The sequence below is a fragment of the Galeopterus variegatus genome, unplaced genomic scaffold (assembly GCF_000696425.1).
Source record: "Galeopterus variegatus unplaced genomic scaffold, G_variegatus-3.0.2 Scaffold6108, whole genome shotgun sequence".
Lineage (NCBI taxonomy): Eukaryota > Metazoa > Chordata > Mammalia > Dermoptera > Cynocephalidae > Galeopterus > Galeopterus variegatus.
The window spans coordinates 95,945-101,757 of NW_007732219.1; the positions used below are offsets into that span (position 1 = coordinate 95,945).

At 41.0% G+C, this 5,813-nt stretch overlaps 1 pseudogene; it reads left to right on the forward strand.

Moving 5' to 3' along the window:
* Positions 1 to 5,125: 5,125 nt before the first annotated feature.
* Positions 5,126 to 5,622, forward strand: LOC103605834 (annotated as a pseudogene).
* The last annotated feature ends 191 nt before the right edge of the window (positions 5,623 to 5,813 follow it).

The following is a 5,813-nucleotide window of genomic DNA, read 5'->3' on the forward strand; positions in this document are numbered from 1 at the left end:
ACGGGGGCAACACTGAGGGTTGCGATCCGTTGCCAGACACGGAAAAAGACAAAAAGAAAAATAAATAAAAATAAAAAACTGTCATAAAAGAAGAAAAAGGAAACCTCTGTCACCTCCAGTCCCCATATATTGCCTGTACCTGTGTTTTCTATAACCTTCCAGTGCTGCCTGGGGCTTGTAATTATGGAGTACAGATCTATTACATACAGTATTCACATATAACCTTTTCTGGAAGAAAAAAAAAAGTGGCTGGCCTAGCTCTGCAATGTCTGAGGCTGACAAGACAATTAACAAGACTTTCATCACTGGCATCTAGCCACCTATTTATTTATTTATTTATTTTCTATTTCTGTTCTTGTGGCATCAGGATTTTGAGGTCTTGTATGTCCCTGTTCCTCTTACCATTCAGAGAACTGAAGGCCACGCACATTCCATGTAGAACAAAAAACTAAGCAGGTAAAAATGCAGAAGTTGGCAGCGCAAGTCTCCATTGCTGCAAACAAAATGAAGAAGCACCTTCTGCCTTCTGAAGCTGTCACTGCTGAGCCTGTCTTTCTGTAGATCCATCGCTCGCTACGTGGCCTGAGGTCACTCTACTTCCCCAAGCCTTAGTTTCCTCATCTGTCTAATGGGGATAATCATGATCATATCTTCATCACAAAACCAGTGTGAGACGCAAATGCAGGAATAGGCATAAAAGTCTTAGCACAGTTTGCATTGAATACATATATATTATTTTTCCTATATATTTATCTCTTTTTGTCACTCACATTGATATGATAGGATGACTGTATTAGATAGTGGCTAAGAATGTAGGCTTTGTGGTCAGACAGGGAGGTTGCAAACCTAGCTAACCCACTTCATAAATGAATTTGGGTAACTTTCGAGCCATACAGTGGTTGAAGGAACTAAATGAGATCATCCTTTAAAGCCCCGAGCAGATGATTTGCTACATGGTTAGTTCTGCAGGGCTGCTGGCAGATGTGGGGAGGATGAGGTGCTTATTCGTCCTGGTCAGTAGTGGTGTTTGCAGCAGAGAAAACTCTCATATTTCCACAGTGCTCATCTGCCCATAGACACAGCACACAAGCTAATGTAGCCTTTTGCAAATTCATTAAACAATTTCATATAGAGAAATGTAATTCTGAGCTGCAATGACATCAACCATCACACATTCTTTAAAAACACCCTTGCTTATTTAAAGTATGGTTTGACCTCCAATTTGAAGCTTGTCACTTTCTTTAGAGCCTCGAGTTACCAGTTCATCCATCGGCCTTGCTTATCCAGCCACGTTTCCACATGGCAAATGCTGCTGGCTTCATTGAGTTTTGACTATAAATGTAAGGAATACGAGAGCAAGGGGGAAAGGATGGCTTCTTTATAACAGCTGTAATTTATCCAGGGTTTTGTCCTGGCCTTTGATTCGGAGGCTGACTCTGGATCTTGTGTTCTCCTGATTGCATTAGGAGCAGCCCTTAGGGGTCAGATAGAATCAGTCACAAGAGTGGAGAATGCACATGTGTGAAGAAGCGGGGCAAGATGCCTTCATAAACGTCATCTTCCAAGACCCAAACACCAGCTCTCTGCCCAGGTGGCCTTGGGAGAAGACAGGGCCGACTTTGGGAGTGTGCAACCAGTGTCCCACACTTGGTTTAATGCCCTGCTGTCACCAGCTCAAAATTATTAATATTTTAACAAGAGGCCTCACATTTTCTTTTAGCACTGCGTTCTGCAAATTCTGTAGCTGGTCCTGGGACCCTTGAGGAAGCCAAGGCTCTTGCTCACACCCAGACACAATTGTGACTGTTAGAAAGTTGACAAGTATATTGTACACCCAGGGAATAATACTGATCACAGGTGACATGTGTGAGCCAAGCAATTTACACAAACTACCTCATTTAATCCTCCCACAGGCCCATCTTAGAGGTGATAAAACTGGGGATAGAAGATAATAATAATAGTCTAAATTTATCAAGCACTTACTATATGCCAGTCATCTTGATAAGCACTTTATATGCACAATCCTCCTTACTTTTCTCAACAATCCTGTGAGGTGGATCCTATCAGTTCAGCTGCATTTCAATTCTTCTTACAAATGCGTAAGAAAAACAAAAAATAATCCAAAGAAAGAGAATAATAAAGGTAATTTTTAAAATAAAATAGAAAACAGTTGTTTGGTTTTCTTTTTCTTTTTTTTGTAGCTGGCCAGTAGAGGGATTGATCCCTGGATCTGGATGTCATCAGCACCACGGTCTAACCAATTGAGCTAACCAGCCAGCCAGATAACAAAGATTTTGACAGGAAAAAAATAGCCAAGCCAAAGCCAGTTCTTTGAAAATACTGATAACCTAAGAAAAATATATATCTGGACTGATGAAAGCAGGTAAAAAAGAACACATAAATTAAAATATTAGGGATAAAAAGAGGGCTTAACGACAGATACAGAAGAAAGTAATGATTGAAATTTAATGCAACAAAAAATTTCATGCCAAAAAAAGGTGAACATGCAAAATTAACAACTTCCCAGAGAGACACCATTTACCAAAACTGAACCAAGAGAATCCAGAAACCTAAATAGACCTAACACTGTTGAGGAAATTGAACCGGTAGCTGATATGTGTGTACACACACGTACATACACACCAGGCATAAGTAGGTTTACAGTTCTATCAAACATTCTACTGAACATTCAAAAAACAGGAATTAGAGGCTGTTTACTACTGCTTGATACTGATAGCTAACACTTATTGAGTACTTACTGTGTACTAAGCACTATACTAAAAGTTGTATATGCACAGTTTCATAGAAGGCAGGTACTATTTTCCCCACTTTACAGATGAGAAAACTGAAGCCCAGAAATTTTAAGCAACTTGCCCAGAGTCACGCCAATGGTAAATGGAAGAGCTGGGATTTGAACCAGCTTCTCTGTCAGCTCCACAATTAGCATTTGTCACCTCTACATTCAACTGCTGCTCCGAACTGGATGAGAGAAACCATGTACTCTGGGACTGAGGGAGGAAAAGAACGGGACCTTTTGTGTCTCGGGTTTGACTCAATGTCTAATTCAGTCCCTGGATATTTACTGATCGCTTAATTGGAGTTTCCACCCTCACTGAGCTCACAGTCCAGCGTTCTCAGATTAGATATCCTTGTTTCATTATCCTCCTAAGAGATAACAGCTATTGTCATATGAGGGGCACTGTCCTTTGGAATTGGAGGATAATCAAGCTTGGGGGTATGACTTGACTGGTATCTCAGCCCCATGATTAATTAAGAACAAGACAGCTGCATAAGAATTATGTGATGTTTATAGTTTACATGTGGGATCCCATTATGACGATGGCCATTTTCAATTTTTAAAATGTAAGCAAATGCTTATGGAGGATCTTCTAGGGTCGATTGTGTGTTATCTTGACTAAGTCCTATGTCACACATGAGGAGATGAGGCTGGGGGAGGTAAGGGAAGGTGTCCAAGGTCACACAACTGAAGAGTCTGGAGTCAGCTGATCTAGTCCCAAATCCGGTGGTCCCACATTCATCATGGTGCACTGGATACCATTGAATTCCCATCCAGAGAAAAAAGAGCTGGTTCTTTGGAACTTGTGCCGGTTCCTTTTTCCCATACGGTACGGATGAAGATTTTGTGGGACCATTTCCATTGGAGAGGGTTATGGGGGGATGATCTTTAAAACAGAGCCTATAAAAACACTTTATGTTTGCAAGTTTTACAAACACATGTCACCATGTGAATACGTTGCTAGGCGCCCTGCTGAGGCCATAAAAGGGCCCTGAAGCTTAAGCTTCACAAGCCTAGCAAATACACTTGGCCTCTATTTAATCCATGTTTTCTGATCTGAATTTTGGAAATATTAATATGAGACATGGTTGACCAGACAAAAAGAGGTATAGAAATGCTCAACAATATTATTTGTTCAATGTTTTCAGTAGGTCAGGCCTCTGCTAAGTCTTATGACTATGAAGTAAGTAGTGTGACTGTGTCCATCCTACACATAAGGGACTAACGCGCTGAGAATTTAAGTGACTTGCTCAAGGTCACACAACTGGTGACTGTGGAATAAGATTTAGTTGGTCTGATTTCTGGACTTCATCCTCTCTCTTTGTTTCAGCCCATATATTCATTGCAAAGTGGGACTTTTGTGCTGTCCCTCAACTTCTGCTCTGATACCCACCATGCCTTCGCAGTGCCTGTTTACATCACGACATTGGGTCAGCCAATGATTTAGAAGTACTGTTTCTCAAAACAGCCACGTGTTTTCAAAAGCAATTTAGGAAATTGTTTATTTCACAAACACAGATTTCTATGGCCTCAATGCATGAAAACCTGAGGGTATGTTTGGGAATTTTCTTAATTACAATAAATATTTGGCATTGCCATTGATGAAAAGGGATTTACATAGTTTACAGCCAAAAGTGCCCTTTTTAATATGCATTTTTATTATGAAATAATTTTAGATTTACAGAAAAGTTGCAAAGACAGTACAGAAAGTTTTTGGATACCCTTCATCCAGTCTCCTCTCACTGGGGTTTTGTCACCAGTAAGAAACTGATGTTGGTACATTACTATAAACTACAGACTTTTATTTGGATTTCATAAAAGGTGCATTTTTAAAGGACTTTTCATAGCTAACATTTGTCGAACACCTGTTATGTGCCAGGCATTGTGCCAAACACTTTCTATCTCATTTTTATTTGTGCAGCTACCTGATGGGGCAGCTGCTTTCTTTATCACCATTTTATTGATGAGAGCCCTGAAGCCCAGAGATCAATAAGCAACAACTTCTAGGAGGGCATTTGAACGCAGGCAACCTGACTCCAGAGCCCCTTCTGCAGACCACCACATTAACACATTGTTGCATTTTCTATCCTTCTAGCCACTCAGAAAACTCACCTCGAGCCCAGAAACCTACTCATTCATTCATTCATTCATTCATTCAACAAATACAGTAGGCCTTCTGTATCTGCAGGTTCTACATCTGCAGATTCAACCAACGAAGGATCAGAAATATTTAGGGGGCGGGGAGGCTGGCTGGAGCTAGGGCATCGGGGAGGGAGGAAAGAAGGGCTTGAGCCATGTGTTGGTTCTGCATGCAGGCCTGCATGTTTCAGGAGGTGGTGCTGTGAAAAGCCTAAAGATTAGATTGTAAGAAAAGAAAGTAGAAGCCATGTTTCGAAGACCTGTATTACAGGTATGTCTTCAGTTTGTAAGATATGAGTCTGAAGTAACTAGCAGTTTGGTTCTTGAAAGATCTCTGAATCATATGCAGTTACTTGGGTGAGTGGGTCAGGACCCTGTTATGAGACAGGTGAAAGGAAAAAATGCAGTCACAATATTTTCTCTAGGAACAAATGAGATGTGGGGATAGTGAAGTATACCAAATGTGTGATGTCAGTCACAAGACAGCATGGCACAGAATATCAGTATTCCAGCCAGGCCTCAGAGATGTGGCCTATCAGCATGTGAAAAAGGGGTCTTGAGTTGATGTGGCAGGGAAGGTAGACTATGGTGAGTACATGGATAAAAATAATGTGAGGCAACAAGCAACAGCAATTAGAGTTGATGACATTATATTCCTGAGTGACCAGACAAAAAAGAAGGCGTAGACTGGATGATTCTTCTTTGGCCATTATTTGGTGTTCAGTATAGTCTCATTTCCAAAATCATGTGTAGTCTTTATAGTTCCTAATTAAAATACTCTTTTACATAAAAAATATAAGGCTGGCCCGGTGGTGTACTGGAGAGTGTGCCGCTTGGGAGCGTGGCGGTGCTCCCGCCGAGGGTTCGGATCCCATGT